Genomic DNA, 19,330 nt, shown 5'->3' with positions numbered 1-19,330 from the left:
CATGGACGGAGGAGTATGAAATTCCCTTCACTTATAGAGAATATAGAGAAGGAGTGCAGAATGCAATTTTTTTTTTAATTAGGCATTAATAATACATTAAATCAATAAAAAAATTCATTATCCACACTGCTATATACTGCTATACCTAGGCGGCACTGAAAAGTTCGGGAATTAACGAAGTGACACAACATAACTATTTAAAAATGTATTTATTGCTTTTCGAAGTATTCTCCGCGAAATTTGACACATTTTTCCATACGATGGAACCAATCATTGAAGCAACCATTCCATTCGGAAGTTGGGGTCTCCAAAATGGCCGTTTTGTAGGCGTCCACAGCTTCTTCAGGTGATGAAAATCTCTGTCCCCGCAATTTATTCTTTATTTTAGGGAAAGTATAGAAATCATTAGGGCTTAGGTTGGGGCTGTACGGCGGATGGTCTAATAATTCTATGTTTTCTTGCTCTAAAAACTCTTTTGTTCTGTGCGCGGTGTGAGAACTCGCATTGTCGTGATGGAGGATGGTGCGGCGGTTGCAGTTCTCTTTACGGAGTTCAGAAACGACCTGTGGCAAACAAATGCTAGCATACCATTCTGCATTAACCGTTCTTTGTCCCTCAAGACGAATAGTCGTAACATGGCCGGTTTTGGAGACAAACGTGGCCACCATTTTTTTTGCAACACTCCGTGAACGAACAATTTTTGTTGGCTTTAACTCATTTTCGAACACCCAAACTCGTGACTGGTTTTTTGTTTCGGGTTCGTACGCGTATATCCAGGATTCGTCACCTGATACAATGTTGTATACAGCATTTGAGGATCCTGCGTGGAATCTTTCGAGAGTTCCGACGCACCAAGTAACGCGAGCCGCTTTTTGCTCTTCACAGAGCGAATGTGGTATCCATCGGGAAAACAACTTTTTTACACCTAATTGTTCATGCAAGATTATTTGTATTTGACTCATGCCAATGTCTAAAGTTGCCTGAATTTCGCGGTATGTCACATGTCGATCTTCCGCAATCAGCTTACGCACAGCATCAACGTTCTCTTGGGTGACTGCAGTTTTTGGACGACCTTGACGGGGATCATCACTGAGCTTGACACGTCCACGTTGAAACTCAGCAAACCAGCGATAAATTGTGGTTTTGGATGGGGCTTCATCACCAAATGCAGAAATCATCCGGTCAACACACTGTTTTTGTGTTAAACCACTTCGAAAGTCATAAGAAATCATCGCTCTTGAATTTTCTCGAGTCAATTCTATTTTCTCAACGACTAATCAAGTTTGACAAAACCTCGTGACAAGACCGAGAATCTTTTTTTAAATAAATAAATGGTATTCGATTTTTAAAACCAAGGAGTTTTCAATTAAAAAGATTTTAATATGACAGGAACAGTGGAAATATTCCATTCCCGATACTTTTAGTGCAGCCCTCGTATTTGACACACAGATATACATACTCTTTGTTTACTGTCAAATTTTTGTTATTGCTTAAAGTCTGTGGTCAAATTGAGAATAGGTTAATATTGTTTATCTTTAATATTATTTTTTTATAATGTAGCTTGTTCGTCAAGCTGTGATAATACTTGTATGTTCCATAATAATGTTCAAACTTATAATTTCAAATAATTATAGTCGAATTCGACTACTGTGGGACCACTAGTTATTAATAATGTTTTGTAATTTTTGCAATGCTAAGTGAAACATCACTAGCACATTGTGGGCCACGAAACCTGAATATTAAAGGCTTTATTTAATTTTGTTACAGTTCCTAAAGTATACTCTTGTAGTCAATCAACGGATTACTTGGAGAAAGTTATGGTAGATGACACACATACCATGAGTACAAATTATGTGACGGCTGTTCCGCCCATTAAACTGAAATGCATGACTGCTTCGTAGCAAAACCTGGCGATACGTGTAGGTCACTAGGCCAACATTACGTTCTACCACCACCTTTAATGCGAGCTTAGCCATATATGTGGTAGTGCCATCAGGAGTAATCGTCTGTCTGATGCATCTAATTGTTTCTCACATGAGCCATTCTCGCTCACGACTCGGTCGTGCGCGGACGTGCTTTCCGATCCGTGGCCCGCTTGCGAGCTACGTCTCTGAACTCACAGTTGTGCTCGACAGTGTAGTGACCGTGAATACATCGTGCGTACAATTCAGTAGTGCGGACGTGCCGATCCATTGGTCGCTTGCGATCTGCGTATCGAGGTCCATTTTTGTGCGCTAAAGTTTTGTAACCGCGAACCCACCCTTACCAACTGCCTTTTTCAAGGCAAAACCAATCGCTACGTTCAGCTTCCTGTGGCACTCACAGGCTAGCGATTTCCTAACCCTTCCCAAAAACAACAGTCTTTTTCAAGACTAGACCCCCGCTCGCGATTCTGCCTGCTGTAGCACTATACAGCCCGAGCGGGTTCCTTTCCTTTTCCCCGCCGATTGCCGTTTTCACGGCATAGGCATTCCCCCCCCCTGCTCCTTGCTGTCCTGCAGCACAGGGGGGTTACAAATCCTATCCGGGGCCTCGCCTTTCGGCGAGTTCAACAAAAGTCCCGGGGCCGCCCCCCCCGGGCAAGAAGACCGAAGAATGGAGAAAGAAGACGCTAGTGATATTGTCGGGTTCCTCCGGGATAGGTACCCGTCAATTAGGGCCGAGTACCTAGAGTTTAGGGCCGCCCGTGGCAATCCCTCCCCCCCCGCGTCCGTCGCCGCGTATCTCAAACGTGCCTCGGAGGCACGCCGCGCGCCCCCCGCCGCCGCGTCAAGTTCGAGCGCACGTTCCCACGATGCGGCTCACGTAGCGCCTAACGCTACCCCCACCCCCGCGCCCGCGTCGTTTACGTCATCGCGCGCTTCATCCGTCGCGACCTCGATCGTTTCGAGTTCAGGCTCCGATACCGAATCGGAGATGGATTTCGAATCCGCGTCAAGCCCTCAGCCTGGAACTTCGGATGGGTTCCAAACCGTAACGCGCGGAAAAAAGCGTACTCGCGCCGTGGAGTCCCGGAGCTCCACGACGAAGCAAACTAAATCCGCGACCGCTTCCCGCCCGCAGGTAGTCGTGACACCGGAGTCGGACTCCGCTCGCCGCGTAACCCCGCCGCCGCGTCCCAAGCCCGCGCCCGCTCCCAAAGTAGCTGCCCCGCCCCCGCTGATACTTCAAGAGAAGACAGCGTGGAATCGCGTGTCCCAGGCCCTTCAGGCAAATAAAATTAACTACACCCATGCGCGTAACGTCGCGCATGGGATTCAGATTAAGGTCGCAACGCCGGGCGACCATAGGGCCCTCTCAGCATACCTCCGAAAGGAGAACATAGGTTTCCACACCTATGCTCTTCAGGAGGACCGCGAGCTCCGCGTAGTAGTACGCGGAGTCCCCAAGGAGTTGGACATAGACTATGTTAAGGAGGATCTGACCGCTCAGGCCCTCCCGATAGTTAGTGTGCACCGGATGCACAGCGGGCGGGGCAAACAGCCCTATAATATGATACTCGTGGCGTTAGAACCCACCCCGGAGGCCAAAAAGAAGATCGCATGTCTCACGACAATTTGCGGCCTATCCGGGATCTCGATCGAAGCCCCCCATAAGCGTGGCACTCCCGGGCAGTGCTACCGATGTCAGCTTTACGGCCACTCGGCTCGTAATTGCCACGCGCGCCCCCGCTGCGTAAAGTGCCTCGGCGACCACGCCACACTAGATTGCTCGCGTGTTAGGGAAACCGCGACCGAACCTCCAAGCTGTGTCCTATGCCTTAAGCAAGGGCACCCCGCGAACTACCGTGGATGTCCTAGGGCTCCGCGCAAGCGTTCAACCCTCCCAGCTCCGCGAACCGTCGGCCCAAAGACTTCGGCACCCTCAGTGCCGAAACCTGCCTTCGTGCCGGCTGCAGTTCCCACGGTTTCAGCGTGGAAAAAGCCGCTGCCGTATACGAAGGCGGGAACGCAAACCGCACCCCCGCCCCCGCTCGCGACACGCCCCGCGCCCCAGCCCCTGCTCGCACCTCGCCCCGCGCCCGCGTTCCGCCCCCCGCAACCCTCTGCCGTCAACGACTTCGCGCTCGTGCGCGACTTCGTCACCGCTGTTAACTTCGACCGTCTGCGATCGTTCGCAGACGCGATACGTAGGTCGGTAACCCCCGAACAGAGACTCGCGGCCGCGTTCGATCACATGGACGTATACGAGTCCGTGTCCCGCACTTTATAAAAATCTTTACCGGTAATCAATGGCGCAAAAAGGTAGAGAAAAACCGTATTCCCTTACGTTAGCATTCTACAATGCTAACGGACTCGCGCGGCAACGCGATCAAATTTTCGAATTCCTCCGCGATAATCTTGTAGATATTCTACTAGTGCAGGAAACCTGTCTGAAGCCCTCGCGTCGCGACCCGAAAGTCGCGAATTACGTCATGGTTAGGAATGACAGACTCACCGCCTCCAAAGGCGGGACTGCCATTTACTATAGGCGGGCCCTGCACGTTGTCCCTCTCGATACTCCCTCGCTCTCACATATCGAGGCGTCAGTGTGCCGTATCTCGCTGACGGGACACCAGCCGATCGTCATCGCATCCGTTTATCTCCCCCCGGACAAGCCCCTTCTGAGCAGTGACATCGAGTCACTGTTCGGCATGGGAGACTCCGTCATCCTGGCAGGCGATTTAAATTGCCACCACACTAGGTGGAACTGCCATCGTACTAACGTTAACGGTAGGCGTCTCGACGCGTTTATAGACGACCTCACCTTTGAAATAGTCGGTCCCCCAACTCCAACATGTTATCCGTATAACATCGCGCTCCGTCCGAGCACTATAGACCTGGCATTGCTTAGGAACGTAACTCTGCGCTTGCGTTCCATCGAAGCAATGTCAGAGCTCGACTCAGACCACCGACCTGTCGTTATGCAGCTCGGTCGCCCCCACAACCCAGTCACTGTTACGAGGACCATGGTGGATTGGAATAAGCTGGGCACGTGCCTAGCCGACACCGCTCCGCCAATCCTCCCTTACGGCCCGGATTCGAATCTATCCCCCGAGGACACCGTCGAATCCATAAACATCATTACCGATCACATATCTTCCGCGATTATTAGATCTTCTAAAGAAGTCGATGTGGAGGACAGTTTCCACCGCATCAGACTGTCCCCCGATCTTAGGAATCTCTTAAGAGTTAGGAACGCGGCAATCCGGGCCTACGATCGTCTTCCCACGCATTCAAACCGGATTCGGATGCGTCGTCTACAACGCGAAGTCCACTCCCGCTTAAGCGACGCGCGTAACGATAATTGGCATAGTTATCTAGAACAACTCGCGCCCTCCCACCAAGCATACTGGCGACTAGCTAGGACTCTCAAATCCGAAACTACCGCTACTATGCCTCCCCTCGTACGCCCTTCAGGCCAACCACCGGCATTCGATGACGATGACAAGGCTGAGCTGCTGGCCGATGCACTGCAAGAGCAGTGCACCACCAGCACTCAACACGCGGACCCCGAACACACCGAGTTAGTCGACAGGGAGGTCGAGCGCAGAGCTTCCCTGCCGCCCTCGGACGCGTTACCCCCCATTACCACTGACGAAGTTAGAGACGCGATCCACAACCTACAACCTAGGAAGGCACCCGGCTCCGACGGCATCCACAACCGCGCGCTAAAATTTTTGCCAGTCCAACTGATAGCAATGTTGGCTACAATTTTAAATGCCGCTATGACGCACTGCATCTTTCCCGCGGTGTGGAAAGAAGCGGACGTTATCGGTATACATAAGCCGGGCAAACCGACAAACGAAACTTCTAGTTACCGTCCGATTAGTCTCCTCTCGACGATAGGAAAAATTTACGAACGGCTCCTTAGGAAACGCCTCTGGGATTTTGTTACCGCGAACAAAATTCTCATTGACGAACAGTTCGGATTCCGCTCAAAACACTCGTGCGTACAACAAGTGCACCGCCTCACGGAGCACATTCTGATAGGACTAAATAGGCGTAAACAAATCCCGACCGGCGCCCTCTTCTTCGACATCGCGAAGGCGTTCGACAAAGTCTGGCACAACGGTTTAATTTATAAACTGTACAACATGGGAGTGCCAGACAGACTCGTGCTCATCATACGAGACTTCTTGTCGAACCGTTCGTTTCGATATCGAGTAGAGGGAACTCGTTCTCGTCCCCGTCAACTGACCGCCGGAGTCCCGCAAGGCTCCGCGCTCTCCCCGTTATTATTTAGTTTGTATATCAATGATATACCCCGGTCTCCGGAGACCCATCTAGCGCTCTTCGCCGATGACACGGCTATCTACTACTCGTGTAGGAAGATGTCGCTGCTTCATCGGCGACTCCAGATCGCAGTAGCCACCCTGGGACAGTGGTTCCGGAAGTGGCGAATAGACATGAACCCCACGAAAAGCGCAGCGGTGCTCTTCAAAAGGGGTCGCCCTCCGAACATCACTTCGAGCATCCCACTCCGTAGTAGGCGCGCAAACACCTCCGCCGTTAGTCCCATCACTCTCTTTGGCCAGCCCATTCCGTGGGTCTCGAAGGTCAAATATCTAGGCGTCACCCTCGACAGAGGGATGACATTCCGTCCCCATATAAAAACGGTACGCGACCGCGCCGCGTTTATTCTAGGACGACTCTATCCAATGCTTTGTAGTCGAAGCAAACTGTCCCTCCGTAATAAGATAACTCTCTACAAAACTTGTATACGCCCCGTCATGACGTATGCAAGCGTAGTGTTCGCTCACGCAGCCCGCACCAACTTGAAATCCCTTCAGGTTATTCAATCACGATTCTGCAGGATAGCCGTCGGAGCGCCTTGGTTCCTTAGGAATGTGGATCTCCACGACGACCTGGAGCTCGACTCCCTTAGTAAGTATCTACAGTCGGCATCGCTGCGCCATTTTGAGAAGGCGGCACGACATGAGAACCCTCTCATCGTAGCCGCTGGAAATTACATACCCGACCCAGTAGACCGAATGGTAAACCGTCGACGTCGCCCAAAGCACGTCATTACGGATCCTCCTGATCCATTAACGGTGCTTTTAGGCACCACAAGCACCGGTCACCGTCCTCGTCGAACCCGTCGCTTGCGACGAAGGGTTCGACGAGTGAACTAACCCATAGACACAGCCCACTGAGTTTCTCGCCGGATCTTCTCAGTGGGTCGCGTTTCCGATCCGGTGGTAGATTCTGCGAAGCACTGCTCTTGCTAGGGTCAGTGTTAGCAACTCTCCGGTTGAGCCCCGCGAGCTCACCTACTAACGTTAGGGCGAAGCTGAAATAGCCTCTCAAGGCTATCAGCATAGGTAGGAAAAAAAAAAAAAAAAAAAAAAAAAACATGAGCCAAATCTATATATTAATACGTGAAGCAAAAACTTTGTAAGTACCCCTTTTTACGAAAATTACGCGGACGGAGGAGTATGAAATTTCCTACACTTATAGAGAATATAAAGAAGGATTGCAGAAGGTTAGTATTTTTTTAAATGAAACATAAAAAAATACATCAAATCAATAATAAAAAAATTACACATTACCATGTATTTTACACACAATTAATATTGTTTGTTTTTATCAATATTTGTCTGAACTGTAGTTTTGGCGAAATCTGTGATTATAGAAGTATCATAATGGTCTTTGAAAATAGAATCTTAACAGTGTACAAACTTATAATTTCAATTAATTATAGTCGAATTTCGACTACCGGGGGACCACCAGTAATAATAATGACGTCATTGTTGATGACTAGTCTTTTAATACATTAAAAACTTCTTAGCGCATCATTTTACATGAGATCAGAAATACATATACGATTTGGTTACAGATTGTCTTTACGATCACTACATTAATTGACCCCTTGAACAATTTGTCACATGAAAGTGCATTAAGCTGTATAATCTAATAAATAATAAATTAACATAATAATGGCATTATCCATCTTAACGTGTAGACAACTTGCAGCGAAATTACTGCCCGCCTGTGCCTCCTGGGGATTGTCAAAGAGTATAGTCGGTCGTCAATTAAAATGATGATGCCTAAGTTTGTTATGGCCCTACGAATGAATTATTAATATAGGTCTATCAATACAAACTATTAAACAGTCCAGTAATGATTTTAGCCTTACGTTCAGTTATTACATTAATCGAGCTAACCATAGTTTCAATAAAGCGTTAGTGTATATGGGCGCAAACGCCACTATTGGCAATAATTAACATAATAGTATATAGTTTAATTTATTCTACGTTATTATTTATTTATTATTAGCCATGTTTAATATTTAGCAGACACTGTTTTGATGTGAAAATGTTCAGAATATGTTTAATGTTTATATTATTGTTTAAAATACAAATGGCTGCATAAACAATTAAATATTAATAAAGTATCAATATTGTATCAGTATTGTAATTTTTATGCAAATGATGTTGGCGCCATCTATTAATAGGCTGGGTAATAACAATGTTAGTTTATATAAGTTTATATAAAATAGATGCAATCGCAAATAGATACAATCGGGCTAACCTGGCCTGAAGTGAAGCGCCTAGCCCAAGACCGAAGGTGATGGCAAAACACTGCTGAATTCGTCAGCCCCCACCCGGGGTCATAACATTAAACAAACAAGCAATATGCTCCCAAGAACTACAGTTGGGCCGTTGGTCACCGAGCAAAGCAACTTATTTCAGCTCCTACAAACTGTTCCAATGGTTTTAGTATCGAAAGGGAGTATGTAGCGGTATTTCTCCGTGAATAGAAACGTCTAAGTACAACCTGAATGGCTACAACAACAATCTCAAAAAAGCTTGCATCTACACTATTTCTGATAAATAACATTTAACCAAACTTTTCACAATTATTATTATTCTCTTAACTAGTCTAAGATGATTTTTTTCTCTTAAAGGTTTAAGTTTTATTTATTTTATTAAAATTAGACCTTTCGAATAGTGACAGAAGGTTAAAATTACTTAAATCATAAATGGTATCATATCTATCCGTGAATGTTCTTTGACAAATGTTATAGCTACTCTTAGTGTCCGGAACCAGCTTATTAACTGACTGCAGTTAATGTCTCCGGGATTTATGCCGGCGGTAGCTGAGCCTCTTGTAAGATCTTGAGTTACTTGTTTTAGTGGTCATTTGGTAATAGGTTTACATTGTGTAGATATGACAAGATCGATAACAGAAAATTTGACTTTACAGGTATACCAAGCTCTTGGATCAGGACGCGTTTAAGATCCTGAGTGGTTTTCAAAATTCATAAATCACTAAGACATCATCACCTCGTGTGAAGAGGAAAATATCAAAAGCGTTACTAACAGCTAGCAACAGCAGAATAATTTTCAAGATTTGACGGTTCATGGCATAAAAGGTACTTAGAAATATACTGGTGATGACAATACGTACCAGTTTCAAGAATTGGGAAAGAACTCCAACCGGTGTTCGGTTTTACTATAATAATGCTTAGAACAGTCTAGATTGTGGCAACAGTTCATTCAATTCAGACATCAAAGTCTTCTATCCCTGTGCTACATACGTAACAGAACACATTTGATTTAGGTCGATAGACATGAAGTGGTTTTTGGACAAAGATTATTAAAAGCTCAAAACGTCGATTCGGAGCTTAAAAGTTTGATTTACTAGTCATGATAATGATATGAACGTGACGAGATAATTATTTGCCAGTGTTTTAGATTAACGATTGATTGTTTTTAATTCAAGTATTAACAAACCTGTAATATAACTTGTTGGGACAGCATCAACTAAGTTACTAGCCAAGAGCGTTCAGGATTAAACTCAATTTTCGGATACTTATTTAGTTTTTGTTTTTATACTTTAATTGATACTCCTCCCTCAGACTCACTCTCACCAGTACAAATATTGCGTAGCAAAAAACCATAAAGGCGACCAGACAAGACTACACGAAAAGGCTCTGAATGGTCAGGTCTAAATTACGGAGGGAATTTGAATTATAATTAGCCTTAGTGCCGGAGCGAACTTAAGCGAAAAATCGTAGAAAGCGGAGGATTATAGAATTTGACTTCCTTTCCTTGAAAATAAAAACTGAGAGGTTTCTACATCAATCAAGAAAAGCTCAATCAACTTATAATATACTAACTAGCTGACCCGGCAAACGTTGTGTTGCCTTAAATAAGATTTCTAGGGAAATTATACTGTAGAAAAAAAACCTCATTTAATTTTAACCACATAATATCTCACTTTAAAAAAAAAAATCCAAAAAATTAAAATAAAAAATAAATGTTTGGGGTGGACAACCCTTTTCACTTAGGGGTATGAAAAATAGATAGTAGCCGATTCTCAGACCTACTGAACATCCTATTGATACACAAATAAAACCAAAAAAAAATGGCTGAAAAATGTATAATATTGTATAGCTCTCAAATATATTAAGTGTATAATCTATGATGTATAGTGAGTAAGTAAGACAGGAGACCGGCTTCGTCCTCATCTCTACTACGTGATGTTTGCTGGATGAGTGGTGACACCTGGCGGGGATAGCTGATCGATTGATAGTTGATCAGTAGTCGACTGGCGAGGGCGGGAGATCATATTGAATTAAAAAAAAATCATAATTAAAGGAACTTGAAATTATAAACTCTGAATAAGAATTTATCGTACTACAATTATAATATTTGATTGCCATCTTGCAACCTTATTGCGGATCTGTGCATAGAATAAAAAAAATATTAATCGGGATGGAAAAATAGGGGTTGATCGTATAAGAGTGAAAATTGAGAGTAATATGTTTTTTATTTTTATTTTAAGTCATGACAAAACAAAATAAAAAACTTGCCAAAAAAATTAAAAAAATTAACAAATAAAAAATAGGGGTTGATCATAGAGGGATGAAAAATTTAGAGTAACATCAGATTTTTTATTTTAATTCATGACAAAATAAAAATAAAAATGAAAATCTTGCCAAAAAAATTAAAATTTATAATTAACCATCAAAAAATAGGGGTTGATCGTAGAGGGATGAAAATTTCAGAGTAATATGATTTTTTTTATTCTACGTCATGACAAAATAAAAACAAAATTCTCGCAAAAAATTTTAAAGTTTTTAATTAGCAAATAAAAAATAAGGGTTGATCGTAGAGAGGTGAAAATTTTGGGTTGTATGTATTTTTGTATGCTGCATCATAAAAAAATAAAAACAAAAATTTTTGTCTAAAAAATAACAAATAAAATTTAGGGGTGGACCACCCTTAACATTTAGGTGGATGAAAAATAGATGTTGTTCGATTCTCAACCCTGATACAACCCATATCGATGCATCGACCTCAACCCTCAACCCATATCGATGCACGCTAAGATTCACGAAAATCGGTCGAGCCATTTCGGAGGAGTATGGGAACGAACATTGTGACACGAGAATTTTATATATTAGATATATAAATCTACAGTGGCTTTTACAGATGTTCCGTTATAACTACTGAACCATGCATCCGATTGACTTGTAACTTGGTATCCATGTAGAAAATACGTGTACTTAATAGATAGGCTAATATTTATATGAGTGTTGGACTCCCTACACCAGTTGCGGGGGCGTTGATGATGAGAATCTTTGTGGGGGTGAGAAATAATAATGTTAATTTTAAATGCCCAGCGGAGCGGATGGGTACAGCTATTATGTGACTTACGCAATCAGTTTACAGGCTATTTATGATGACAAAATGCGTAAAGCACCCAAATATGTTTAATGTTGGTGCAATATTGATCTGACTAGTCCAGAGATTTCGATTAATAGAAATTAAACTTATTGTATTTATAGCCCGATTGTAAACCGAGCTACAGATTTGGCTATACCCGTGGCGTTGCTGATGTCTTGCGAAGGTGACTACTTACTGCCAGTTAGGCCGCATCTATGTACGTCGGTCCGCCACGGTAATAAAAAATTAAACAAATATTTTGAGAAACTTTTTTACACTGAAGTCCATAGATATTGCAATCTTCATATTTTGTGTCATGCGGTACACATCCAATGACAGTAGAGAGTTTCAAAAAAAACCTTTTTTCTTTAGTCAGCTGCGCAATCTGTTTCTGTAGTGACATTTTGCAATTGTTTTATTTCAGGTCTTAATATTAGCATGGTAGTACCGTTTCAGTACTCTAAGTGCAAGTGTTTTTGTTATTTAATTCTGTATCAGTTTAGAGAATTAGAAAGTTTTTTTTAAATAAAGCGGTATGCAATAGTGTAATTTGTTCTATAATAAAATATTTACTATTAGCTTTTCAAAAAAAAAAAAAAAACATTCTCGCTCACGACTCGGTCGTGCGCGGACGTGCTTTCCGATCCGTGGCCCGCTTGCGAGCTGCGTCTCTGAACTCACAGCTGTGCTCGACAGTGTAGTGACCATGAATACATCGTGCTTACAATTCGGTAGTGCGGACGTTCCGATCCGTTGGTTGCTTGCGATCTGCGTATCGGAGTCCATTTTTGTGCGCTAAAGTGTTGTAACCGCGAACCCACCCTTTACCAACTGCCTTTTTCAAGGCAAAACCAATCGCTACGATCAGGCTTCCTGTGGCACTCACAGGCTAGCGATTTCCTAACCCTTCCCAAAACAACAGTATTTTTCAAGACTAGACCCCCGCTCGCGATTCTGCCTGCTGTAGCATTATACAGCCCGAGCGGGTTCCTTTCCTTTTCCCCGCCGATTGTCGTTTTCACGGCATAGGCATTCCCCCCCCCCCTGCTCCTTGCTGTCCTGAAGCACAGGGGGGTTACAAATCCTATCCGGGGCCTCGCCTTTCGGCGAGTTCAACAAAAGTCCCGGGGCCGCCCCCCCCGGGCAAGAAGACCGAAGCATGGAAGAACTCAGTGAAAGTGTTATTAGTGACAGTGATTTTGTCGGGTTCCTCCGGGAAAGGTACCCGACAATTAGGGCCGAGTATGTTAGATATAGGGCCTCTCGTGGCAATCCCTCTCCCCCCGCGTCCGTCGCCGCGTTTCTCAACCGTGCCTCGGAGGCACGCCGCGCGCCCCCGGCCGCCGCGTCAAGTTCGAGCACACGTTCCCACGATGCGGCTCACATAGCGCCTAACGCTACCCCCACCCCCGCGTCCGCGTCGTTTACGTCATCGCGCGCTTCGTCCGTCGCGACCTCGATCGTTTCGAGTTCAGGCTCCGATACCGAATCGGAGATGGATTTCGAATCCGCGTCAAGCCCTCAGCCTGGAACTTCGGATGGGTTCCAAACCGTAACGCGCGGAAAAAAGCGTACTCGCGCCGTGGAGTCCCGGAGCTCCACGACGAAGCAGACAAAATCCGCGACCGCCTCCCGCCCGCAGGTAGTCGTGACACCGGAGTCGGACTCCGCTCGCCGCGTAACCCCGCCGCCGCGTCCCAAGCCCGCGCCCGCTCCTAAAGTAGCTGCCCCGCCCCCGCTGATTCTCCAAGAAAAAACCGCGTGGAACCGCGTCTCCCAGGCCCTTCAGGCAAACAAAATTAACTACACCCATGCGCGTAACGTCGCGCATGGGATTCAGATCAAGGTCGCAACGCCGGGCGACCATAGGGCCCTCTCTGCATACCTCCGAAAGGAGAACATAGGTTTCCACACCTATGCTCTTCAGGAGGACCGCGAGCTCCGCGTAGTAATACGCGGAATCCCTAAGGAGCTCGAAATAGACTACATTAAGGAGGATCTGACCGCTCAGGCCCTCCCGATAGTTAGTGTGCACCGGATGCACAGCGGGCGGGGCAAACAGCCCTATAACATGATACTCGTCGCGTTGTAGCCAACCCCGGAGGCCAAAAAGAAGATCTCATGCCTCTCGACAGTCTGCGGCCTATCCGGGGTCTCCATCGAAGCCCCCCATAAGCGTGGCACTCCCGGGCAGTGCTACAGGTGCCAACTCTATGGCCACTCGGCGCGTAATTGCCACGCGCGCCCCCGCTGCGTGAAGTGCCTCGGCGATCACGCTACATTAGATTGCGTTAGAGATAGGGAAACCGCGACCGAACCTCCAAGCTGTGTCCTATGCCTTAAGCAAGGGCACCCCGCGAACTACCGTGGATGTCCTAGGGCTCCGCGAAAACGTCCAACCCACCCGGCTCCGCGAACCATCGGCCCAAAGACTTCGGCACCTTCAGTGCCGAAACCCGCCTTCGTGCCGGCTGCAGTTCCCACGGTCTCGGCGTGGAAAAAACCGCTGCCGTATACGAAAGCGGGAACGGAAACCGCACCCCCGCCCCCGCTCGTGACACGCCCCGCGCCCCAGCCCCTGCTCGCACCTCGCCCCGCGCCCGCGTTCCGTCCCCCGCAACCCTCTGCCGTCAACGACTTCGCGCTCGTGCGCGACTTCGTCACCGCGGTGAACTTCGACCGTCTGCGATCGTTCGCTGACGCTATCCGTAGGTCGGTAACCCCTGAACAGCGGCTCGCGGCCGCTTTCGATCACATGGACGTTTACGAGTCCGTGTCGCGTACGTTATAAAATCTTTACCGGTAATCAATGTCGCAAAAAGGTAGAGAAAAACCGTATTCCCTTACGTTAGTATTCTACAATGCTAACGGACTCGCGCGGCAACGCGATCAAATTTTCGAATTCCTCCGCGACTATCTTATAGATATATTGTTAGTGCAGGAGACCTGTCTGAAGCCCTCGCGTCGCGACCCGAAAGTCGCGAACTACGTCATGGTTAGGAATGACAGACTCACCGCCTCCAAAGGCGGGACTGCCATTTACTATAGACGGGCCCTGCACGTTGTCCCTCTCGATACTCCCTCGCTCTTACATATCGAGGCGTCAGTGTGCCGTATCTCGCTGACGGGACACCAGCCGATCGTCATCGCATCCGTTTATCTCCCCCCGGACAAGCCCCTCCTGAGCAGTGACATCGAGTCACTGTTCGGCATGGGAGACTCCGTCATCCTGGCAGGCGATTTAAATTGCCACCACACTAGGTGGAACTGCCATCGGACAAACGTTAACGGTAGGCGTCTCGACGCGTTTATAGACGACTTCACCTTTGAAATAGTCGGTCCCCCAACTCCAACATGTTATCCGTATAACATCGCGCTCCGTCCGAGCACTATAGACCTGGCATTGCTTAGGAACGTAACTCTGCGCTTGCGTTCCATCGAAGCAATGTCAGAGCTCGACTCAGACCACCGACCTGTCGTTATGCAGCTCGGTCGCCCTCACAACCCAGTCACTGTTACGAGGACCATGGTGGATTGGAATAAGCTGGGCACGTGCCTAGCCGACGCCGCTCCGCCAATCCTCCCTTGCGGCCCGGATTCGAATCCATCCCCGAGGACACCGTCGAATCCATAAACATCATTACCGATCACATCTCTTCCGCGATCATTAGATCTTCAAAAGAAGTCGATGTGGAGGACAGCTTCCACTGCATCAGACTGTCCCCCGATCTTAGGAATCTCTTAAGAGTTAGGAACGCGGCAATCCGGGCCTACGATCGTCTTCCCACGCATTCAAACCGGATTCAGATGCGTCGTCTACAACGCGAAGTCCACTCCCGCTTAAGCGACGCGCGTAACGATAATTGGCACAGTTATTTAGAACAACTCGCGCCCTCCTACCAAGCATACTGGCGACTAGCTAGAACTCTCAAATCCGAAACTACCGCTACTATGCCTCCCCTCATACGCCCTTCAGGCCAACCACCGGCATTCGATGACGATGACAAGGCTGAGCTGCTGGCCGATGCACTGCAAGAGCAGTGCACCACCAGCACTCAACACGCGGACCCCGAACACACCGAGTTAGTCGACAGGGAGGTCGAGCGCAGAGTTTTCCTGCCGCCCTCGGACGCGTTACCCCCCATTACCACTGACGAAGTTAGAGACGCGATCCACAACCTCCAACCTAGGAAGGCACCCGGCTCCGACGGCATCCACAACCGCGCGCTAAAACTCTTACCAGTCCAACTGATAGCAATGTTGGCTACAATTTTAAAAGCCGCTATGACGCACTGCATCTTTCCCGTGGTGTGGAAAGAAGCGGACGTTATCGGTATACATAAGCCGGGCAAACCGACAAACGAAACTTCTAGTTACCGTCCGATTAGTCTCCTCTCGACGATAGGAAAAATTTACGAACGGCTCCTTAGGAAACGCCTCTGGGATTTTGTTACCGCGAACAAAATTCTCATAGACGAACAGTTCGGATTCCGCTCTAAACACTCGTGCGTACAACAAGTGCACCGCCTCACGGAGCACATTCTGATAGGACTAAATAGGCGTAAACAAATCCCGACCGGCGCCCTCTTCTTCGACATCGCGAAGGCGTTCGACAAAGTCTGGCACAACGGTTTAATTTACAAACTGTACAACATGGGAGTGCCAGACAGACTTGTGCTCATCATACGAGACTTCTTGTCGAACCGTTCGTTTCGATATCGAGTAGAGGGAACTCGTTCTCGTCCCCGTCAACTGACTGCCGGAGTCCCGCAAGGCTCCGCGCTCTCCCCGTTATTATTTAGTTTGTATATCAATGATATACCCCGGTCTCCGGAGACCCATCTAGCGCTCTTCGCCGATGACACGGCTATCTACTACTCGTGTAGGAAGATGTCGCTGCTTCATCGGCGACTCCAGATCGCAGTAGCCACCATGGGACAGTGGTTCCGGAAGTGGCGAATAGACATCAACCCCACGAAAAGCGCAGCGGTGCTCTTCAAAAGGGGTCGCCCTCCGAACATCACTTCGAGCATCCCACTCCGTAGTAGGCGCGCAAACACCTCCGCCGTTAGTCCCATCACTCTCTTTGGCCAGCCCATACCGTGGGTCTCGAAGGTCAAATATCTAGGCGTCACCCTCGACAGAGGGATGACATTCCGTCCCCATATAAAAACGGTACGCGACCGCGCCGCATTTATTCTAGGACGACTCTATCCAATGCATTGTAGTCGAAGCAAACTGTCCCTCCGCAATAAGGTAACTCTCTACAAAACTTGTATACGCCCCGTCATGACGTATGCAAGCGTAGTGTTCGCTCACGCAGCCCGCACCCACTTGAAATCCCTTCAGGTTATTCAATCACGATTCTGCAGGATAGCCGTCGGAGCGCCATGGTTCCTTAGGAATGTGGATCTCCACGATGACCTGGAGCTCGACTCTCTTAGTAAGTATCTACAGTCGGCATCGCTGCGCCATTTTGAGAAGGCGGCACGACATGAGAACCCTCTCATCGTAGCCGCTGGAAATTACATACCCGACCCAGTAGACCGAATGGTAAACCGTCGACGTCGCCCAAAGCACGTCATTACGGATCCTCCTGATCCATTAACGGTGCTTTTAGGCACCACAAGCACCGGTCACCGTCCTCGTCGAACCCGTCGCTTGCGACGAAGGGCTCGACGAGCGAACTAACCCATAGACACAGCCCACTGAGTTTCTCGCCGGATCTTCTCAGTGGGTCGCGTTTCCGATCCGGTGGTAGATTCTGCGAAGCACTGCTCTTGCTAGGGTCAGTGTTAGCAACTCTCCGGTTGAGCCCCGCGAGCTCACCTACTAACGTTAAGGCGAAGCTGAAATAGCCTCTCAACAGGATCAAAAAAAGTTCGAGAATATCTCATTTAAATGTCAGCTTAAAATATGAGATTTTAATAACATTCATACATAACCATAAGCCTTGAAAACACAGGAAATGAAATATCGTAATGGCGCTCGTCAGCAAAAGTTTTGTGTATATTCTTTTTATCTCCGACGCGGCAAATTAAAGTGCTCAGTCTTGCGTGATATAATTGTGTGAGGTGAATTGAGTGCGGACTTATTATATGTAAAAACGATTGCAATTGTTACGAAATCGTCGTTGCCGTGACCGCCCGAATGTTATATGGCTCGTACATGAGTTCTCTTACAATAATCCAAAATGAAAGAAAAATAAACGTTATTTGGGTGTGATGGACCAAAATTCAATTTTGAGAGCATACAAATAACAGCTTGCTAAGTATGTTAACACTTTCATTATTGTTGCTTATTATACAGTCCCAGGGTGTTTTTTTTTTGTTTTTAAGTTATTGCATAGCTTTTATCGCAGGCTTTGAGCGCGGCGACCGAATCAAAAAAATCAGTAACGAAAATAAAACCTAACACCACCCCCTCCCCTATGCTATGCAATAGCTTTACCGCGGCAGTCCCCGGGTGTCACACGTGTTTTGTTTGTTTTCTTCTTATGTCCACTTATAAATTTGTATTTAAATTAAATAGAAGTTAGTTTATTATTAACTGGGCTATAGGCATATTTTTCAAGGTGGATAGCAGAGTTAATCAACTCTGTATTCACTGTATTCTTATCGTACCTAAATTTATTCCTCATCTACACCTACTGATTCCGACTATTTTTGCGGCATTGAAACTGTCGGTAAGTTCCTATTTTAACTTGGTTCCTCCTCTTCGCGTCGTTTTCCTCATTACTGAGGGTCGAGACTCTCCCGCTGCATCAGTTTCTCTCGTACGATTTCCCTCCATCTGCTGCGATACTTTGCTTCATGAAGGGCATTGTGGAAATTGATGCTTAGAGAAGAGTGTATTTGGTCGGACCATCTCGTGGGACTGCGTCCTCTGGGACGTTTGCCATCTACCTTTCCTGTCACTATCAGCTGTTCAAGTTCAAGTTAACTTGGTTAGCTGTTATATAATCAGAAGTGGGACTTCGATAAAATTTGTGAAATATAATATAGATCTAGCATTAAATAGTGTTTCAGTTACAATCATACGGTTACAGAAAGTGTTCCGTTTTTTCTAGAAATATGTATAAATATCACAACCTGTCGCTTTCACGTGATACCCGTTAGAAATAATTGCTTACATCATTATGTCAATACTGAATTTATGTGTTCTATTTTAAAGCACTTCTGTTTGATCCGTGATTAAGGACTCCGTGGACCGAGGTGACGACTCTCTCAGGAAACCAGTCGCTTGAGTGAAACAGAAATGGTGGTGATTTTATTTTAATGGTTTCATCTTTCCCCTTACATATCACAGCTCCAATACAAAAATGTTTTGTGTGTAATGTTATTGTAATTATTGCTATTGGCAAATTTTATGGTCGTCATCATCCTAAATGAAAACAAATATATATGGTTCTTAAGTTATATTAAATGTTATTATTAGCTTTATCTTTCATAAAGCCAAGGATAAACACAGTCGATTTTTTTTTTGTTTTTTACCTCAACCTCAAATAGGGAACTGATGAAAAAATAAATAATGACTTCAAAGTTCATATGCATAATACTAAATTTATGTCACCACTGGCGTTTAAGAAAAAGACATATAATCTCTTCATTCTCAGAATGAATTCAAATGCCTTTATATGTATTTATTGTCATAGCTAATTTTAATGATCTGATC

Source organism: Bombyx mandarina, chromosome 18 (assembly GCF_030267445.1).
Source record: "Bombyx mandarina strain Sakado chromosome 18, ASM3026744v2".
NCBI classification, from domain to species: domain Eukaryota; kingdom Metazoa; phylum Arthropoda; class Insecta; order Lepidoptera; family Bombycidae; genus Bombyx; species Bombyx mandarina.
The sequence above is the reverse complement of the archived record's forward strand: the minus strand, read 5'-3'. Positions refer to the sequence as shown.